The sequence below is a fragment of the Labeo rohita genome, chromosome 24, assembly GCF_022985175.1.
Source record: "Labeo rohita strain BAU-BD-2019 chromosome 24, IGBB_LRoh.1.0, whole genome shotgun sequence".
Taxonomy (NCBI): Eukaryota; Metazoa; Chordata; class Actinopteri; order Cypriniformes; family Cyprinidae; genus Labeo; species Labeo rohita.
In genome coordinates this window covers 24,654,052-24,676,343 of record NC_066892.1, presented here as the reverse complement: position 1 = coordinate 24,676,343, position 22,292 = coordinate 24,654,052, and the positions used below count along the sequence as shown (strand labels likewise).

At 41.3% G+C, this 22,292-nt stretch overlaps 1 protein-coding gene across 1 annotated transcript in view; it reads left to right on the top strand.

Annotated features, from left to right (window-relative positions):
* Window positions 1-22,292, top strand: part of LOC127155895 (NXPE family member 3-like) — a 75,031-nt gene continuing 52,739 nt past the window's right edge. Inside the window, exon 1 of the mRNA XM_051098474.1 lies at window positions 1-100. The gene's annotated coding sequence lies outside the window, so the exon portion shown is untranslated. The remainder of the gene's footprint in view (window positions 101-22,292) is intronic.

The following is a 22,292-nucleotide window of genomic DNA, read 5'->3' as shown; positions in this document are numbered from 1 at the left end:
CATTTGTGCCTCACCCAGCCATTCTTTCCTCTGTCTCGCTTGAACGAACTGAAGAACATTCACTGGGATATCTATACCCTGATCTTCAAAAGGAAAAGTGGTAACCAGCTTTTTTCTATGGCTCTCTATGTGTTCAGTGTTAAGTGTTCAGTTGAATAATGTTTGGCATCATAGTTGTTGACTTTGTTTGATGTTTTCTGATGCATTATTTCTGCTAAGCTTTTATTTCATAACTGCTGCTTATGCCACATTTTAAGAGGAATAATAAACACAAAGTCTGCATGTTTAAATAGTGTGCTATTCACTATCGTTTAAGTGGACACTGGTCTTCTGAACCCCCTTTTTCTGTCTGTGGTGTAGTGGTGTTCTGGCTACAGAGACTGTCTAAACACTTTAGTGACACCAGAGCAAAGCTCAGTCCCCATGACAATCTGATATGGCCTATTTCCAAAAGGTCTGTCTTTTCAATGTGGACGCCCAAATACTTAGCCATTATCGTGCCTATTAGATTTCACTGTCAGACCACAGAGGCTAGAAGTGAAATTGAAAACAATGATTAGTGGGACATTGCAAGTATTAATATATAATAAACAGTCTGAGAAGTTACCTAATCCTCTAGAGGGCTCTCACAGTCAAATTTATCCAGGTGATGGTCAGTGTCGTTTTGCAGAGCTGTGTTCAAAATCTCTCTGTATTCAGTATATAGTGCACTGTATTGAATTCACTATAAGGCCAGGTTCTCTATGCACATGGTCACAAACAAACATTGCTATCACCTGAAGGTCATTCACAATGTGTGGAACAGGATACATTAGGAAGATCTAGTCAAGTGAACTACCTCTTCTCTCAGACTCATTCTGTTTATTTTACATTAGGAAGCAACTGACTATCTATCTCTCCGTCTCTCAATCTTGTACAGCCATCTGAAAGTCTGCACAAGGTCATAAATATTCACCTAAAAATGAAAATTTGCTGAAAATGTACTCACTCTCAGGTCATCCAAGATGTAGATGAGTTTGTTTGTTTATCGGAACAGATTTGGATCAATATAGTATTACATCACTTGGTCACACAATGGATCCTTTGCAGTGAATGGGTGCCGTCAGAGAGTCCGAACAACTGATAAAAACATTACAGTAATCCACCAGTAATCCACACAACTCTAGTTCATCAGTTAACAGCTTTTGTGTTTGTAATAAATCCATCAGTAAGGTGTTTTTAACTTCAAACATTGCTTAAATCTAAAATATGAGTCTCCTATCCATAATATTGTTTTCTCCAGTGAAAAGGTCTTCTTGTCTGAGTCAGAAGAGAAATATGCACAGAGCAGGAGACGTTTACAAGCAGAAAGTATTCTAAACAAATATGTTGCCAGATTTTGATGTGAGAGGACAGGGGCTGAATATTTATGTATTTATTTACAAAAGCAATGGTTTAAAGTTAAAAGTAATTTTCTTGACTTATTGTGCAACCTCTTATGCATTCTGTAATGTTTAGTAGTGTTGGGTTCGAGTCCACCTAAGTCGAGTCCGAGTCGAGTCCGAGTCTTTTACCAATCGAGTCCGAGACCAAAATGGGCCGAGTCGGACTCAAGTCCGAGTCCCAAAGGGCCGAGTCTGAGTTGAGTCCGTCCGAGTCCAAGGAAACACTACTGTTTGTCAGTATCTTAACATTGTTTTAATCCAGGGGTGCCCAAACTCGGTCCTGGAGGGAGGTGTCCTACAGATTTTAGCTCCAGCCCCAATTAAACACACCTGAACCAGCTAATCAAGCTTATACTAGGCATACTAGAAACCCCCTGGAAGGTGTGTTGAGGCAAGTTGGAGCTAAACCAAGGACCAGGACTGAGTCTGGGCACCCCTGATTTTAACCTTTACAAATAGAAAAATGCAATGTCAATTGAAATGTAAGAAAAGCAAACCTCTAGTGGATCTTGCCATTTTGATTTTTGATTTCACAACATCTCTCATAAGTTTCACAACATCATAAGTGTCCATGCTCTGCTTAGCAAACTTAAAGTGCTATATATAAAATGCAACAGAAGTTATGGCTGATCTATGTATTGTGAAACAGGTTTTAGAATGTGAAAAATTATAGGGCCGGACTTGACTTTATTCATCAATGTAGTAAATGTATAAATTGATTAAGTTAAGTTGTATTAAGTAACAACTTAGATATTTGTGTTTGCTAAACTTAACAGATGGGTAAGTGACCCAGCTGCCTTAAAATTTTAAGCTGATTCAACTCAAATATCTAAGTTGTCATGTAGTATAATTTAACATTTCAAGTTGAATAAACTTTTTTTGAGTTGACTGAACTTAAAATTTTAAGGCAGCCAGGTTACAAATTATTTTAAGTTGACTCAACAAATTATTTTTTACAGTGTACCTATACTTTCCATAAGTCACAGGAAACTCACACCTGTTTTATTTTTGAATGCATTTATAGTTACATTAATTACAATAAATTACATTATATAAGGAATAATTGATGATGGGCCATTTAATTATTAGAAAATCATGCACACACAAGATGGTTTTGGACCTATAAAAACTGTTGCTGCAAAGATGTTAGAAAATTTTTTCTTTCAAGCTAGAAACTGCCACCATGTTTAAAAAATAATAATTTCAATACAGAAAAAACTAATCAACCAATGTAAGTAAAACATTCTGGAGCTCAAGGCAAGTAAGCACTCCAAGTATTACTTACAAGCAAAAGTATTAATACATATATTAATCAAAAATACAAATGAAATAATATTTTTTTTTTAAATAGAATCTTTTTTTAAAATAGAATTGTAGTTTTTTTTTTTTGTAAGTTTTTTTGTTGTTGTTGTTGTTGTTTTTATGTAGGTCTATATAAAGGCTATTACAGAAATAGACTACAGACATATCATGAAGTAATAAACGTTAAAATAAAACACTGCAAAATCTTCACTGTATACATTAAAGATAATTCTTATTACAGTTAATAAGTGATTCAGTCAAGAACAGTGAGTGATTTTCTCTTTTTCTTTTGTTGTTTGATTATTGTTTGACGTGGTCGGCTGCTGTCGCTTTAAGATCTGACGCACAGATCAAATATTTTGACGCATCTGTATTTCTCCCAAATGTTCAGGTTTACTTAAGACAAAACCGGCTTCATTTACATGAATAGTCTCCAATACGAGCATGTGTGTAGCAATAACAGAACCTATTAAAAGCGTAAGAGAACTCTGTATTCGCACACTGACTGAGAGGCGCTTTCTGTGAGCGCGCTTTGAGTGTGTGCGCACTAGTAATGCGCGGATGGTGGTTATATCCGCGGGTCGGGTGGGTCGGGTGATAAAAAAAATGCATTCTGATTATTTGCGGGTGGGTCGCGGGTGGATGAGATGAATCAATAATGAGGCAAATATTAACTACATTTTCTAAAATATGAACCTGTTCTAAATACTTTTTTCAGGCAAACGATTTCATTTGTGTGTGTGTGTCTGTATGTTCACCTGTTTGAGAAGTTGTGACAGAAAAAAAGACATTCCAGATCAAGTTTGAAGGGAGTTACGCCTGTGTTAATGCTATTGAGTGGGGTAATATTTAGTGGTGTAGTGCTGTACCTGCGGATACCCATTTTTTAATCCGTCGGCTTTGCGTATACCCACTTCTAAATTCCCTCTGATGCGCATCATTCAGTAGTGTCCTGCATTAGCCAAAATCATGACAGGCCACGATTTCTAATTCAATCGTATGTGAATAAATGCAAATAAATAAATTTCTTAAACTGGGTGAACCCCTGTAATCTTTTGTCCAGGGATCCAGTAGACGTTCAAACACCCAATTGATTTCATCAGAGATTGCGGAGAGTCACGTCCAGATGTCAGTTAACGTTATTCTTTTTAGCGCGGATTTGGCTCAAAAGCACGAACGATTAAGCTTATATAAGTGTGCAGCGATGTGCAGATCAGCTGAATCAATCTGCTGTTAAAAATGAACCATCCATTCATCATATCATCATGCAAAACTAAGAATTAGAATAATCGTAAACGACGATCGGGTGCGGGTCGGGTGCGGTTATCTAAATCAGAAAAATATAGGTGCGGGCGGATCATTTATTTGAAGCTGCGGATTCGGGTGAAATTTGAGCTCATCCGCGCATCTCTAGTGCGCACATACACCCGTCGGCTTTCAAGTAGCCTACTGGACAAGACTTTCGTGATAATGCATCGAGTCAGTGACATTTCCGTCAACTGTCTCTGGACTCGGACGGACTCGGGATATTTCCCGAGTCCGAAAGGCTTGAGTCCGAGTCAAGTCCAAGTAAAAATGCATCCGAGTCCGTGACAAGTCCAAGTCGCCTAAAAATTGTACTCGAGACCGGACTCGAGTCCGAGTACGAGTCCGAGTACCCCAACTCTAATGTTTAGTGAAGAAATAACCACAGGTAAATGCAGTCTCTATTGAAAATCAGTATCTTATCTGCGGCCCATGTCCAGCCTACACCATCAAAAACACCAATAGCTTGTAGCTACACTTTCAAAGTCGCTTGCTCAGAAATTTTAGAAAATAACTGCCTACATTACAAAGGTTTTATTATTGAATCAACATTGATTTCTTTTTATCTGTGTAACCACTGGAAGTCTTGAAATATTAAAAGATTGAACAGGGTCATTGGACTCATTTCTCTTTTTGATTCCTCAAACTTTGTACAGAAGGTGTGTCTAATTCTGTCGGTGGATCTTTATCATTGTGACAAAGCTTTTATTGACATCATGTTGTGACAGTCGTCAGTGTTTTTGTTTCTTTTTTTTCTGTTTAGTTTTTGGGGGGCACTGTTGTGTGTATTTGTAGGATAACAGGAAGTTATTTAAGGAAGTTTGATGAGGATGCTCTCTCTCTCTCTCTCGCTTTCTTTCCCCATTGTCAGAGCATGCAGTGTGTTGCGCTGGTGTGAGTATGTTGGAAGCATGATTCATATGCTTGGTTGCTGTGAAACCCGCTTATTAAACTGTCACCGTGTACAAGTTTGGTGGTGTTTAATGCAGGAGTTGTGGAATCGAGGATGCCGATTCCTAGTTCGGAGAGAACTAGTTTTGCCTTCATGTGTTTGGAGAGAGGATTGTTCCATAGAGAGCAGAATGTGAGTGATCTTTTCGCTGAACTTGAGAGAGTGCGTGGTTAATACGCCAATGTAGTATGTTACAGGCAGGCAATTGTTCAGTTGAGCACTCCAGCTGAAGATTTTTGTTGTTGTTGTTGTTGTTGTTGTAAATATTGGGGTCTCACTTTTGTGTGTTTATTCTTCCGGGCCCAGTAGTCCAACGGGTGACAGGTGCCTACTATAACGTGCATATGTTGTAGTCTACTATAATGTGCATGTGTTGAAGTCTATGTGTGTATGCTGAAGCTTTATTATAATGTTCATGTATTGAGGCCTGCTATAATGTGCATATGTTGAAGTTTACTATAATGTGCATATGTTGAAGTCTACTGTATGGTGCATGTGTTGAGGCCTATTATAGTGTGCATATGCTGAAGACAACTAAAATGTGCTTGTGTAGAGACCTTTCATAATGTGGATGGACTAAATGGACTAAAATCTTATTTCCCTTTGAAGCTTTGTGGACTGGTCTCTATGCTGTATTCTGAAATATTTCACCCGTTGTTGTTTTGTGTAGGGTATTAAAGGGTAATGTTCCTGGGCCTGGAAGTACTGTTTTTTTTTTTGTTTGCTTGTTCACCTACTAGATTGTTACAACGAATTGAGTTGGAGTTAAATAGATATGAGCTACAAGCTGTTGTCTGGTTGTTCTTGACAGTGAATTAATTTTTTTTATTGAAAATTTTTTTTTTTGTTTTTGTTTTTTTACCCCTGGCGCCCGACCCTATAATGTAAGGCCAAACAGTTTAACTGCTTGCTGTTCTCCAGAAAAATCCTTCAGGTCCCACAAATTCTTTGTTTTTTCAGCATGTTGGTGTATTTGAATACTTTCCAACAATGACTGTATGATTTTGAGGTCCATCTTTTTACACTGAGGACATCTGAGGGACACACATGCAACTATTACAGAAGGATCAAACGCTCACTGATTCTTCAGAGGGAAAAAACAATGCATTAAGAACCAGGGGGTGAAAACTTTTGAATTTGAAGATTAGGGTAAATTGAATTTTCTTTTTGTCTTTTGGGAAACATGTAAACATCTTCTGTAGCTTATGCATATATATATATATATATATATATATATATATATATATATATAGTCAGGTCCATATATATTGGGACACTGACACAATTTTTATAATTTCAGCTCTGTATACCACCAGAACAGACTTAAAATGAAACTATCAAGATGAAATTTGAGTGCAGACTTTAAGCTTTAATTCAAGGGGTTGAACAAAAATTGTTTTATACACAGGTCCCACATTTTCAGGGGCTCAAATATTATTAAACAATACATATAATCATAAATAAAATGTCAATTTTAAATATTTTGTTGAGAATTGCAAGCAATTATTTTCTAAGTCTGGAACTCATGGACAACACCAGAGACTGGGTTTCCTCCTTTGTGATGCTTTGCCAGGCTTTTACTGCAGCTGACTTCAGTTGTTGTTTCTTTGTGGGTTTTTGTCTTCAGCAAGTGGAATGCATGCTCAGTCAGGTTAAAATTAGAAGGTTGACTTGGCCATTGCAGAATATTTCACTTTTTTACCTTCAAAATTTCCTGGGTTGCTTTTGCTATATGTTTTGGGTACTATGAAGCGCCACCCAATCAACATTGCTCCATTTGACGGGAAAAGGACAGAGAGTATATCCCTATACGCGTCAGAATTCTTCCGCCTGCTTCTATCCTCTGTCACATCATCACTAAACACCAGTAACCCAGTGCCACTGGAAGCCATGCATGCTTATGCCATCACACTGCTCCACCGTGTTTCACAGATGATGTTGTATGCTTTGGATCATGAGCTGTTCCAAGCCCTCTCCTTACTTTTTTCTTCCCGTCATTCTGTTATAGGTTGATCTTACTTTCACCTGTCCAAAGAATGCTTTTCCAGAATGGTCTGGCTTTTTTAGATGATTTTTGGCAAAGTGTAATCTGGCCTTGCTTGCACCTTATGGTGAACCCTCTGTATTTGCTCTTGTGAAGTCTTCTCTTGTTTGTAAACTTTGACAGTGATACACCTACTTCCTGGAGTGTGTTCTTTACTTAGCTGGATGTTGTGAAATGGTTTTTCTTTACCATGGAGAGGATCATCCAATCATCCACCACTGTTGTCCTTTGTGGACATCTAGGCCTTTTTATGTTGCTGAGCTCACCTGTGTGCTCCTTTTTTCTCAGAATTGACTAAACATTGATTTGGCAACTCCTAATGTTCCTGCTATTTCTCTGATGGCTTTATTTTGTTGTTGAAGCTCAACAGTTGCCTGTTTCACTTGCATGCAGAGCTCCTTTGAACGCATGATGTGGGTTCAGAGCAACAGCTTCCAAATTCAAATGGCTCACTTAGAATCAACTCCAGACCTTTTACCTGATTAACTGATGTAGAAAAAAATGAAGGAATATCCCACAACCATCCATGAAACAGCTTTTGAGTCAACTGTCCAATTACTTCTAGTCCCTTGAAAAAGGGGGGAGGTACATAATAAAGAGCTGTAATTCCTTAACCTTTTCTCCAAATTTGATGAGAATAAATAAAAAATAAAGCTCAGAGTGTGCACTTTAAGCATATTCATTATATAACTGTAACTTAAATATGTTTTGGTCAACAGCTAAAATAATTTGTGGGACCTGAAGGATTTTTCTGAAGAACAGCGGGCAGTTTAACTGTTCAGGACAAACAAGAGACTCATGAACAACTATCACTAAACAAAAAAACAGCTGTGGATCATTCAGGTAACAACACAGTATTAAGAATCAAGCTTATGTAAACCTATGAATCGTGTCATTTTTATAAATTCAACTATTACTTTCTCTTGTGGACTATATGTAAATGTCTTTAATGTGATGTATCTTATTTAGGTCAGTACTAAATAAAAAATAACATGCATTTTGGATGATCCCTCTTATTTTGGTAAAATAATTAACATTTTGCAGATTTTTCAAGCCGTATATAAACTTATTACCTTAACTGTATGTGTTATAATGTAAATCTTCAACAATATGATTGATTTGTATTTAAAAATTCGAAACTGCATGAAGAAGCGTTATATCAAAGTGTTAGTATTTTTTATGCATTCAATATAACTAAACTTGCCAGTTTAATGGATTTCATTAAAAAAAAAACAATGTTTTTGTGCTAAATTACTAAGTACTTCAGTGTTGCTTTTTCTTATTATTTGAAGTGTACCCAACTTATGCTTTTTCAAATAGGTAACTTGAATTACTTTAAATTACGAATAGCTTGGAAAGCTAACACTGTTGGTAACAGACTGCGATCTGTTAGTTTTCAGTGCCAGACACTTGCAACAAGATCTCGTGTATCCAGAGGTCTCCTCACACAGTCCAACCAATGCACAAAACCTAGTTTTCTCTCTAGTGTAATCAGAGGAGAAGAGTGTTGTGTGGGCCTGGACCCACAAAAGTCGGCCAACAATGGAAGGACTGATAAAGACAGTGGAATAAAGAAAGGACTGCCATGCCACCCCCTGCCTGATACCACTTTCCCTCCAGCAGCCTGAGTCTATCGCGCTCCTGTTCCTTCCGTCCCATCGTACGGCCCGCACAGAAATAAATGAAGTTTGAAAAATGTACATTCGAAAACCAATTTAAAGGCTGGCTGGCTTTGAGATGTGAAGTTTGCAAATGAGTGTGCACTTTAACTAGAGAAATATGAGGCAAGATGTAATGAGATTTCTGGACTATCAGGGCCAACAATATCTCCTCGGGTTGGGAATTCTGAAATGAGCAATTTTTGGTGTGCATTATTATCAAACAAAACAGAGGATGCTATGGAATACACAATGCAGCATTGTGTGGGAGATGAGTCTCTTAGTGGTGTAATCAGATATGGATTACAAATATAATATTCCTCCAAGGCCTCTCATGCTGCAATTTCACTGGAAAATCTCAATTTGTCTCTCTCTGTCTCTGTTGCTTGCAGTCATTTATTATGAATCTGCCTTATAATATTATCAAATATTCTAGTTAAAGGGTCATTGCAAGGAAAACGAGCCATTTCCAGTTTAATAATGTGAATATTAAGGTATATATTGCATGTATAAGATATATTCCTTCAGATCAACATGATGTCATGATAATACATAAAATGTATTTTACATAAAATGTGGTTCTACAAAACATATATTTACTTAAGTTTTACAGGCACTAAAACGTATAATACTGTCAGCATCTAAACGTACAAACACTTATGCATTTTCAGCCTTTAAATGTACAATACTGACGTAATGATGACACCTAAAAAGGAATTCTTATGAATATTGAAATCCCACCATTAATTGTATTATTATTGTTGTTTTTAGTTGTCATATCAGTGACCTTATGCTCTCAACTGCAAAATTAAATTGTTTACTCATTTACTTAATATGATATGATAACATTTTGTTCTGTTCTGGGTGATTTCTGCTGCCAGCTCGTTTCCAAGAAAAGGCCTACATAATGTTAAACAAGACTAGACTTTAAACCCTTAAAATGAATAACATTTCTGCAAACATTTAGCCAAAAAAGCGTAACGGCTAAAGCTAACGATTCCGGGCTGGCAGTATGTGGAAAAGGAGACCAGAGGCTGTTTTCTTTGAATGGATGTCAATGGAGGAGAGGCTTTACTATGCTGAATAAACAGCTTTTTAGAAAAAAACAGCTTACCATTTAATGAATCAAAAGCCTATCTGCTAATCTTCAACATGTTTTACACTAATCAGTACTTTTGGATTTAACTATTTTTAGAGTTTACCACAAAAAAAAAAAATCTGTTTTATAAGAGAAGTCACTGACTTTTTGCGACAGGTGGGATTCAGCTTACAGCACTTCTCATTCATTTCTATGGTATCCATAAATGACGACTGAGTGTCGCACAACTCTGACTGAAATTCAATGACGTCAGTACTGTAATGTGATTGGTTATTGAGAGACACATGATCCAAGTTAGCCATTACGCTTTCTCCAATAGTAATAATACAGACCCTTTTATCTACCTATAGTAAGAAAATCTCTGGTATATGTCAAACATCACCTGACCAAATCCGGAAAACAGGTATCATTGCTTCCACTTGTCGGAGAATGTGTTAATAGCCGTAATAAATAATAGCAGTATCGATTGACTTTTAATGAAATTAATTAAACTAGCTAGCTGTTTTTGTTGACGTTTTATTTGATTTTTTTTATATATAAATATTATTGAAAAAACAAAAAAAAAAAAAAAACTTATGAATCCAGTAACCGTAAGCATCAAAGCCCACACTGACTGACGTGCTTTTTACAAATTAAAATGTTGCCATTCCAAACAACAGGTTTTACAGAAGGATAATGGAATGCTCATTGGCTCTCGTTTTCAGTCTTCACAGATTGAGACATGCCGTGTTTCGGGTGAGGTGTGTGGATCGGGAAAATAATCTGGATAATATTTTCAGCTATTAACAACTTAAATTCTGCTCCACACCTCACACAAACCTACTGTATTCTGCAAGAGAGTACTGCAGCGCACCATCATTTGGATTACTTTTGGTACTGCTTTTGACATTTTTGCAATAAATAAATGATTGTATTTGCACTGTAATTGTAATTGTCATTTCCATGCATATTTTGGTCAAATACATTTTATATCCTTTTATATTCACTATAAAATGGGTGGGTTTAGGTTTGGGGGTAGGTTAAGGGGGCTTAAAATCTAAATTGTTTATTAATAAAATGATAAAAATGCATATTTGCTATAAAATGGGTATAGGTTTAGGTTTGGGGGTAAGTTAAGATGGCAGAATGTAATTTATTAACACCACAAAACAATATATTTATGTTTTTGAGCAGCCTGGTCTCATTGTTTTTTATGTAAAAACATAAATATACAAAACGTTTTTTGATGTTTTTATTTATGCTAAAATGTACAATTTAGACGTATTTCAACAGATTTATTAAGCTAAATTAATATGAATGATGACATAATGCTCTAAAGTTCAAATATTTCTAAAATCTATTATTTCACTAGTTGTTTACTATAAAAAAAATCATGCTAAAAAAAATGACATGATTACTGGGATAATTATTGGGATTATTAATTTTTTATTCAAATTTAATGTTACATGAGCTGTAACAGTCCGACCTCCATTGTTTTGATGCCAGAGCAGGGATGTAAGTTAGACAAGAATATCTCCGATTGACCGATTGAGGTGTTGTGTTGCTGGATGTAATAATGAATATAGTGGTCGTCATTTACACCCGACATCTGAGCCACTGAAGATGCAGTGGATTATGTTTATTTGTGAAGGGAATGCCCCTCCTGATCTACATAAATGTGTCTATGTTTGTGCAAATCATTCGTGATCCAGCTTCACCTACAGCAGAAGTGAGTATAAGGTTTTTTTTATGAATCTCTGCAATCACCTTTCCTAATAACGTGCTAGTTAGCAAGTTTAGCTAAATGTGGCTAAAGTAAACTGGCTCGTCACTGTGTGATTTCTGCTGCCAGCTCGTTTCCAAGAATAGGCCGACATAATGTTAAACAAGACTACACTTTAAACCCTTAAAATGAACAACATTTCTGCAAACATTTAGCCAAAAAAGTGTAACGGCTACACTTTCCTATGTGGGAAAGGAGACCAGAGGCCGTTTTCTTAATGGATGTCAATGGGAGGTTTTACTACACTGAAAAAACTTTATTTAGCTTTTTAGAGGAAACAGCTTATCATTTAATGAATTGAAAGCCTATCTGCTAATCTTCAACAATCTTTACACTAATCAGTACTTTTGGATTGAACTATTTTTAGAGTTAAAAAAAAAAAAAAAAACGTTTTATAAGAGAAGTAACTGACTTTTTGCGACAGGTGGGATTCAGCTTACAGCACTTCTCATTTATTTCTATGGTATCCATAAACGGCAATTGAGTGTCACACAACTCTGACTGAAATTCAATAGCACGTTCTTGCTAACGTGCTAGTTAGCAAGTTTAGTGGCTAAACACACTAAATGTGGCTAAAGTAAACCGGCTCGTCACTCCACAAAGAGAAGAGAGGGGCGGGGTGAGCAGAGCTCATTTGCATTTAAAAGACCAATCCATCAGAATGGGTATATTATAGACTTTTCATTAAGACCCTAAGGAATAATATCAACTTGTGGAAAATGGGCATCAGATGACCCCTTTAATATGGCAAGGAGAAAGTTAACTTAAATAGAAGATGACTTTTTTTAGAAAAAGAAAAATGTTTGAAGGACTCAAATGTCACTCCCTCTGAATAACTCGAAGTTAATTGGCTTTGGGTTTATATAGTGAGCTTTGTCGGATGCATAGCAAACTCTGCTATTGATTTAGTTTTTATGCTGCCTCTAGAAGGAATTGAATCTCATTCTGTCACTCCCTGAAATACAATATTCCTCTCACTCCCTTTCTTTTTGGGATAGGTCTGTTGCATTCCAACACAAATATGCATGTCTCTTACAGCTGTTTCACACGTATTACTCACCAACCTCTTCACAGCTGGAACAACACTCAACCATAGTGACACACAACTAAATATGTCAGCAATCAGGAAGAGCTAACATTTACATTAACTGTCCCTGAACTCTGAGCTGACGAGTTGATGTGGGATGTAATGTGTGAAGAATGTTAATTGCACATCTTGCTCAAAGGCTCTGGTAATGAGACAGTGAGTTGCAGCAGGGATTACAGCACTGATGCTGATCAGAATGGAAATGTTATCTTGCCTAATCAGACAGCCCAGGCACATTTTTCCCCTCTCTCGCTGTCTCACACTATTAAAATGCTAAGTTGCAGCCCTCCTCATGGGGTTCTCTGTAAATCTGTTCCAAAACGCAATGAGCTGACTTGCTGTTTACTGCCTACATAGAAGCATATATTCCATGTCTTTAGGTGTGATTTTGGCCTGTCTCACCTTTACTAAACTAAATTTGATATACATATTATAAGAAATGTACAGGGAAAGGTTACATATTGAACCGAAAACCACCCCTGAGACTCCATCCCCACAGAGTCTTCTCCCAGTTAACACACACTCTCTTATATATGCTACCAATTAACAATTATAGGATAGACCAATTGGAAAAGTCCAATAGGATCTGGAGAAACTTCAAGGTCATCACAGTGCCATCAAAATGAGACTCCAAACAGCTGATAAAAACATTACAATAATCCACCACCACACAATTCCTGTCCATCAATGAATGTCTTGTTAAGTGAAAAGCTGCATGTTTGTGGGAAACAAATTCATCAGTAAGGTGTTTTTAATTCAAACAATTGCTTCTGTCTCTAATGGATTGCTGTTTTTTTTTTGTTGTACTCGTGGTTTGGGGGTATTTTGGTTTATTGTAAACAAAATGACATACTGCTTACAAAAAGATCCAGCCTAAACTCTTTCTTCCTGCAATAAAATGTGACTGTCAGGGTTTTGGACCTGTTTTGCTGGCTTTCCGCCCCTGATATGGTTCCTGTGCATTCTGTTACCTGTGTTCATTAGCCTGTGTATTTAAGTTCCTGTCTGTGTGTTTTTCCCCTTGTTGTGTCTAAAAGTTGTGTTCATGTGTCATTCCTTGTTCCTTGTGTGGATTACCCTGTGTCTGTGGATTTACTGAAGGTGGGAAAGCCGGCCACAATGCCCACTGTAAGGTAAAATGCCGTGGCCAGTGAAACTGAGGAGAGGAGCTCCGCCCACTGCAAAATGGCTGAGGGTGAGCTTTTTATGGACCTGGGTATAAGGAAAGCAGAGGAAGATCTTATAGACTTCTATGCTGACCTGTCCCCTCACCTCCCTCCTTCTTCTCCTCCCTCTGTTCCCATGTCCTGCCCAGAGAGGGCTCCGGTGTCCACTGCCAGCCTAGAGGGGAGCTCCCGTTCCTGAGTTTAGTCCAGAAAGGGTTTCTGTCCCCAAGGGCATTCCCGAGAGCCTGAGGCTTACAAATGCCTGTCCTCCCACCCGCTCCTGCCTCCTCCTCTGCTGTCATTTGCTAGCCCCTCTGTTCACCCTCAGCCCTTTATCTAGTCTCTAGTCTCTAGTCTCCATTGGTGTTATAGCTGGAGGACCCCTGTCTCCACCTCGGTCCATCTACCCAGTGGCTCCACCATTGCTCCACTCCTCCGGCTGTTCCTTGTTCCTCCATCTCTCCGGCTCCACCGTGGCCTCCTGGATCCACTCCTCCATGTCGTTTGCCAGCGCCATCGGCTCCACCTCTGCCCACCAGATCCTCCTCGTCACCCTTGCTCATTGGCTTGCCATCTCTACCTCAGGCTCCTCCACCACCTGCTCCACCGCCATCAGTTGGCCCCCTGGAGTCGTCAGCCCTTCCTCCTCCCTCCGTCGGCTCCACCATGGGTAGTCATCATGGCTGTGGCCTGGGTCCCTCCTGTCGTCTTCCTGGCTCCTCTCTCCGTCTGGTCCGCCCTGGTTCTTCTCATTTCTTGTTGGCTCTTTCCTCTGTTGTTTCCACCCTGGACTCCGTCCATCATCCCTCCTCCTGAGCCTCCTCCCAAGTTCCCATCCAGCCCTCCCTCTGTTGTTTCTATGGCACGAGGACATGACTTGCGGGAGGGGGCAATATGTCAGGGTTTTGGACCAGTTTTGTTGGCTTTCCGCCCCTGTTTCTGTTCCTATGCATCCTTGGACAAGTTCCTGTTCTGGTTTAGTCTGATTAGTTATTCTGTGCTCCTGTGTTCTCACCCATAAGCCTATGTATTTAATGTGCTGTCTGTGTGTGTGTGTGTTTTTTTTTTTTCTTGTCGTGTCTACAAGTTCATGTGTCATGCCTCGTTCCTTGTGTGGATTACCCTGTTGTGAATTTATTAAAGGCTGTTTCGCTTATTTAAGTATCCATCGTTCCTTCCGGCAGTGTAATGTAACAGTGACACAGTGCTTGATCTGTATGTATTTCTCTCCTGATTCAGGAAAACAAAACAAAATTGTGGATAGAGGACTTGTGTTTTAGTAGAAAACAATGAGATTAAAAATGTCTTAATGATTAATTTATTACAAACACAGGTTTTCTGTGAATTATTGTGATTTTTTTCTTTGTTTGACTCTCATTGCGATGGTACCCATTCACTGCAGCTCACATTGCTGAGCAAGTAATGTAATGCTACATTTCTCCAAATCTGTTCCAATAAAGAAGCAAACTCATATTGGATGGCCTAATGGTAAGTACATTGTCAATTTTAAAGGCTGTGTAGATAGTCAGCTCAGGTCTTGTAGAAGAACTTGTCTATTTTCTCTCGCTCTCTCTCCCTTACTCTCCCTCATGGGCTTCTTGGTCTCTCTGCAGTAGATAGATGGTGCTGTGTTAAAGAGATAACATGTGAGAGTGCAGCACGCAGTGGTGAGCAGGGGACTGTTTATCAGCAGGGAAACCAGAGAAATCCAACACCTTCCACTTCGTTTAATCAAGCCAACACCCATTAGAACTGACGTGACATCAATAACAACACAGTGAGAGATATGGACAGAAAATTAAAATGGCATGTGATAAACTGGCTGTCATGAATCTGGTCGGTGACCTGCGGTCCGCTCACCACCAGATGTCACTCTCGCCCTGTCGTTACACACTGTCTGTTGCATCACACCCCGGACTACATCTCCCGTCATGCAGCGCGCTGATTGGGTCAGCACCTGTGATCAATCAGGCGCGCTATAAAAGCCCCGGACTTTCTCTCTGGCTTCACGGAGTATTGTTGTTGTGATTTTCATTGTTATTGTTCCTAGTTCCTAGTTCCCTTATTCCCTATTTCCCGAGTTTCCTGGGTATAGCTTTCTCGCCTGGCCATCTCATCTCGACTGCATCGCCGCCTGCCTTCTGCACCCTCGCTTCAAGTCAAGTCAAGTCAAGCTTTATTGTCATTCCGCTACATGTGTGGACATACAGTGGAACGAAATGTCGTGTCTTGCAGGACCACGGTGCTACATAAATAAACATAAATATGAACATAAATACACTAGATGTAAAAACAATTTTTAAACCTATACTTGTAACTATACATATACTATAAATAATTGACTATACATACACATAACCTAAGACAGACTATACAAGTAGTTTACATAATAACTTTGCATGATAATGTGCAGTAAAGGTTAAGAAGCAAATAGTGCAAAATAATTTGTGGTGCGTTGACAAGTAAACATTTGTTAAGTCTTTATTATGTCCTTGTAACATGTTAATAAGTGTTAATAAGAAAGTGTCTGGTGCATATAGAGATGAAAGAATGCACTACTACAGGTGGTTTGTCCAGCCCACTCACCTGTGTGTAGCACACTCAGAATTGCAAAAACTGTGTTTTGAGTTTTTCAACAGTTTACATTGTGGATAAGGATTTCAGAGGGGGGTGAGGTGGTTGGAATTGAGGGTTCTCACAGCCTGGGGGAAAAAGCTGTTGAGCAGTCTTGCAGAGCGGGCTCTGATGCTCCTGTAGCGTCTTCCTGATGCCAGGAGCTGGAAGAAATGATAGGAGGGGTGGGTGGAGTCCTTCACAATACTGGTGGCTTTACCTGAGCATTGTGCAAGGAAAATGTCCAGAAGGGAGGGGAGAGGGGCACCGATGATCTTTGCAGCTGTGTTCACTGTCCGTTGTAGGGTCTTGCGGTCAGCAGCACTGCAGTTCCTGTATCAGACAGTGATGCAGCTGGTCAGCACACTCTCAATGGTTCCCCTGTAGAATGTGGTGAGAATGGGTGGAGGGAGACTTGCCCTTTTCAGCCGGCGGAGAAAGTGTAGGCGCTGTTGTGCCTTCTTGGAGAGTGACATGGTGTTGGTGGTCCAGGTAAGATCCTCCGTGATGTGCACCCCCAGGAATTTAGTACTGCTGACTCTCTCCACAGCCGAGCTGTCGATGGTCAGTGGGGGGTGGTCAGCAGAGGTCCTCCTGAAGTCCATCACAACCTCCTTCGTCTTACTCACATTGAGGGACAGGTTGTTTGCACCACACCATTCAACCAGTTGTGCCACTTCCTCTCTGTAGGGTGTTTCATCGTTGTTGCTGATGAGACCTACCACTGTTGTGTCATCAGCAAACTTGATGATGTGGTTGGAGCTGAACTTGGCAGTGCAGTCGTGGGTCAGCAGCGTGAAGAGCAGCGGGCTGAGAACACAGCCCTGTGGGGCACCTGTGCTCAGTGTGGCAGTGCTCGAGGTGTTGTGGCCGACACGGACTGACTGAGGTCTTCCAGTTAAAAAGTCCAAGATCCAGTTGCAAAGGGAGGTGTTAAGGCCCAGAAGGTTTAGTTTGTTGATCAGCTGTTGTGGGATTATTGTATTGAATGCTGAACTGAAGTCAATGAACAGCATTCTAACATAAGCTTGTTTCACGGATTATTCCCTCGTCTCACCCCCTTTACGGATTACGTTCGCCACAGATCGACCCACGCCTGCTTCACAGACTTCTTTTGTGCCTAGCCCCAACATACCTGTTTGCTGTTGTTTTGACCCTGCCTGCTCGACCATGTATTTGTCTCGTCCATTAAATAAAAGCTCGCAAATGGATCTGCTTGCCTCTCATCTCTCATTCACCGTTACAGAATACTCCGTACAACAGGATCCAGCAGCTTCACCCCTGGACATTCGACAGGTATGGACTCAGATCGCATTCTCTTTAGATTAAGACAAGGACCACGCACGCTCGAGCAATATATCCGTGAGTTTCTGGCCATTTCAAATTATTCTACCCTCCCGGACTGTATTATCATTGAGATCTTCTGCAATGGCGTTAATGAGCCTTTAAAGGCGAGGTTGAAATGCGAGGGCTGCTTTCTTGGACTTTGCATTGTTGACTGTGGGCTCATCTTTTACTGTGGGTGTCGCGGAGGAGGAACGCGACATCTCCGTGATGCCGGCTGCGCAACCCACACGCGGAATGGCGGCCGCGTCGGAGCGCACTCATGTAATGGCGGCGACTGCGGTGCCCGTTCGCAAAATGGCGGCTGCGCCGGAGCGCGTTCACACCGTGGCGGCAACAGCGGAGCCCGTGCACAAAACGGTGACAACAACGGTGCCCGTTCGCAAAATGGCGGCCGCGCCAGTGCGTGCTCACAAGATGGCGGCGACGGCGGAGCCCATTCACAAAATGGCGGCTAAAACAGAGCTCCGTCACGTCACAGCTGCTACCCCTGAGCCATGTAAAGTTGCAGCTGTGTTTCCCGAGTCAAGCCAAGTTGCAGCTGCGTTTCCTGAGTCAAGTTGCAGCTGTGTTTCCTGAGTCCAGTCAAGCTACAGCTGTGTTTCCTGAGTCAAGTCAAGTTGCAGTTGTGTTTCCTGAGTCAAGTTAGGTTGCAGCTGCGTTTCCCGAGTCAAGTCAGGTTGCAGCTGCGTTTCCCGAGTCAAGTCAAGTTTCCAAGTCCAGTCAAGTTACAGCTGTGTTTCCCGAGTCAAGTCAAGCTACAGCTGCTGCTCCAGTGTCAAGTCAAGTTTCCGAGTCCAGTCAAGTTGCAGCTGTTGTTCCCAAGCCCAGTCAAGCTTCCAAGTCAAGTCAAGCCACAGCTGCTGTTCCTGTGTCAAGTCAAGTTAGAGCTGTGTTTCCTGCGTCAAGTCAGAGCTGCTCTTCCTAAGGCAAGTCAAGTTAAAGCTGTGTTTCCTGTGTCAAGCCAAGTCAGAGCTGTCGTTCCTGAGTCAAGCCAAGTCAGAGCTGTCGTTCCTGAGTCAAGCCAAGTCAGAGCTTTCGTTCCTGAGTCAAGCCAAGTCAAGCCAAGTCAGAGCTTTTGTTCCTGAGTCAAGCCAAGTCAGAGCTTTCATTCCTGAGTCAAGCCAAGTCAGAACTGTCGTTCCTGAGTCAAGCGAAGTCACTACAGATCTCCATGAGCCAGGTCATGTCACCGCTGATCTCCATGAGTCAAGTCACGTCTCGTCTGACCACCCAGTGCCTCGTCACGTCTTGTCTGTTGGTCCAGAGCCAAGTCACGTCTCGTCTGACCTCCCAGAGCCTCGCCATGTCTCGTCTGACCACCCAGAGCCTCGCCATGTCTCGTCTGACCGCCCAGAGCCTCGCCATGTCTCGTCTGACATCCCAAGGTCACGGCCTATCATGATGGCCAGCGTGCTGGACCCACCACTAGTGTCAGTGCGGGCAGCAAACATCTCAGTGGCACCAGCGCCTCATAAACCAACCATTAATGAGGTCCTGCCTCCCGCTGCTGCTCTTCCTTTAATGGCGGTTGCCATTTGGTGTGTGTGGGCTGCACACTGTGCTCCTGAGGTCACGTCTGTTCACAAGTCCGCCCCTGAGGTGACGTCTGTTCACAGGTCCGCCCCTGAGGTCGCGTCTGTTCACAGGTCCGCCCCTGAGGTCGCGTCTGTTCTCAAGTCCGCCCCTGAGGACACGTCTGTTCTCAAGTCTGCTCCGGAGTACCCATCTGATCTCAACTCTGTTCCAGAGGCCCCGTCTGATCTCAAGTCTGCTCCAGAGGTCTCGTCTGACCACGAGACCGCTCCAAAGATCTCTCCTGTCAGAGAAGCTGCGCCAATGCCTCCTGAGGTGTCAGCACTCGCTGTAGAACCTCCTAGGGAGGCAGCGTTCATCCACAAACTCTCTGCTTCTCTCCTTATTCTGTCTGCCTCCTCTGTCCCTGTTCTCCCCAGGTCCCAGTCCATGACGCGGGTTCCTGCTCCGCCCTGGAGGCCTGCGCCTCATTCTGCGCTTCCGGCTCCACCCTGGAGGGCTCCTGCGCCTCCTGCTCCACCTCCGGCTCTGCCCTGGAGGGCTCCTGTGCCTCTTGCTCCACCTTCAGCTCCGCCCTGGAGGGTTTCTGCCCTGCCGGTCCTGCCTCAGTCACCGGGTCCTCTGCATGGACCTGATCCTCCAACCCTCGCCCTGTCTCGCTCCCACCCCACCACTCCCCTGGACTGTTGTTAAGTTGGAGCGTCTGGAAGCCGCTCCTTGGGGGGGGGCTATGTCATGAATCTGGTTGGTGACCTGCAGTCCGCTCACCACCAGATGTCGCTCTCGCCCTGTCGTTACACACTGTCTGTTGCATTACACCCCGGACTACATCTCCCGTCATGCAGCACGCTGATTGGGTCAGCACCTGTGACCAATCAGGCACGCTATAAAAGCCCCGGACTTTCCCTCTGGCTTCACGGAGTATTGTTGTTGTGATTTTCATTGTTATTGTTCCTAGTTCCCTTGTTCCTGAGTTTCCGAGTTTCCTGTGTATAGCTTTCTCGCCTGGCCATCTCATCTCGACTGCCTCGCCGCCTGCCTTCTGCACCCTCGCTTGTTTCACAGATTATTCCCTCGTCTCACCCCCTTTACGGATTACGTTCTCCACGGATCGACCCACGCCTGCTTCAGGGACTTCTTTTGTGCCTAGCCCCAACATACCTGTTTGCTGTTGTTTTGACCCTGCCTGATCTCTCGTCTTTCATTCACCGTTACACTGGCACACTCTAAGCAGAGAAAGAAGGGACACTGTGGTGCTGGTTGTAGTTAGCTCCATCATATACAAGTGTCAGCACTAGGAACCTGCCACAAAACACAACTATGTACAATAATAGCAGAGATAATAATAACAACAATAAGAAGGAGAGCACTCCACCATTTCAGGTATTGCCAGGTGCTGGCAATCCTGGGGATCTTTTTATGACTCTTTCTGAAAATGTTCTTACATTAGTATGTGGTGAAAAAATGATTCATAGAATCATTTACTCAACTGATTAATTTAAACATATTCATTTAGGAAAGAAACAATTGTCTGGCTGTGATTTATGTCATGTGACCTCAGACTGAGGTCTCATATATGTGTATCGAGCTTGGTGTAAATATCTTATTCTGTTGAAAAGTTATAGCTGTTTAGGAAAAGTGGCCCCGCCTCTTTCTAATGTTATGGCATGCCTTCGCAACAGTAAGTGAAGTTTTTTTTTTTGATAATTATAGTTATTCACTGTACAGAGAATTTTTCTGCACTGGGGAAATCAGGAGAAAAACCTAGGACTAGTTCGCATTTTGAATTTGTTCGAATATGTCACGTGTTATCACACTTGAGTCTGTGAGGAGTGCTTTAAAAATTATGAGCGATTTTGTACTGTAGATTGCTGTAGCTCCCCCATCAGGCTGATTGGGGCAGGCCTTGGTGACAGTGTAGACAGGGTGGGTACTAACATTTCTCAAAATTTCGAGTCTCTACTTATGGTTTGGTCTGCCTGATCATTTTTAGGTCAGAATGGTGATCTTTCAAAAGTTCCAAACGTAGGTTTGGCAGGAGTCTAATAATTCAGTCCTGTCAATCATCATTACAAGCCTATATAAGGCACTTATTGCACTGACCCAGCATCGATTCTTCTGGCATCCCTCCACCTCCCCATCTCCTCCTCTATTTCTGTTATTCTCCTCTAGGTTGCACTACAGTTGGGTAGGGGTGGGGGTTTGCATGGACTGAATGGGCAGGCGAACTTGTGAAACAATTACAGTGAGGATTCAGTGCTAAGTGCTGAAATCTCTTCTTTTGTAAAATCAGCTCTTTTGTAAAACAAAAGCTTTGTTTCTACTTCTGGAGTGTCAGTGAATATTTGAACCTTCTGTAATAGTTCCCTCAGTTGTCCTCAGTGTGAAAACATGGATCTCAAAATCATCCAATGAAGAATTTTTCTGAAGAACAGCGGGCAGTTTAACTGTTCGGGACAATCAAGGAACTCATGAACAACTACCACTAAACCAAAAGAAAAAAACACAACTGTGGATCATTGAGGTAACAACACATTAAGAATCAAGCCTTTGTAAACCTTTGAATGGGGTATTCAACTATTATTTTCTCTTGTGGAGTATATGTAAATGTCTTTTGTGTGAAATATCTTATTCAGGTCAGTAATAATAATAAAAAAAAAAAACACATTTTGTATGATCCCTCTTAATTTGGTAAAAAAATTAACATTTTGAAGATTTTGCAAGGTGTATGTAAACTTTTGATCTCAGCTGTATATGGTTCTTAATTGCCCTTAATGAGCATTGACCTTGTTTAACACTAATGCCTGAAAAGGTGAGCAAACTTGGTTATTTAACAAGCATGTGGAGATATACAGTGTATCTCCCTGGAAAACATTTTCGAATTTGCTGCAGGTGTTGGCAGTCTTGTGTACAATCTAGATTTGTACAGTATGTGGGTGTGTGTTTATATGTGTGGGCAGATGAAGCATTTGCAATTTCAGTGTGTTCAGCATTGCCACT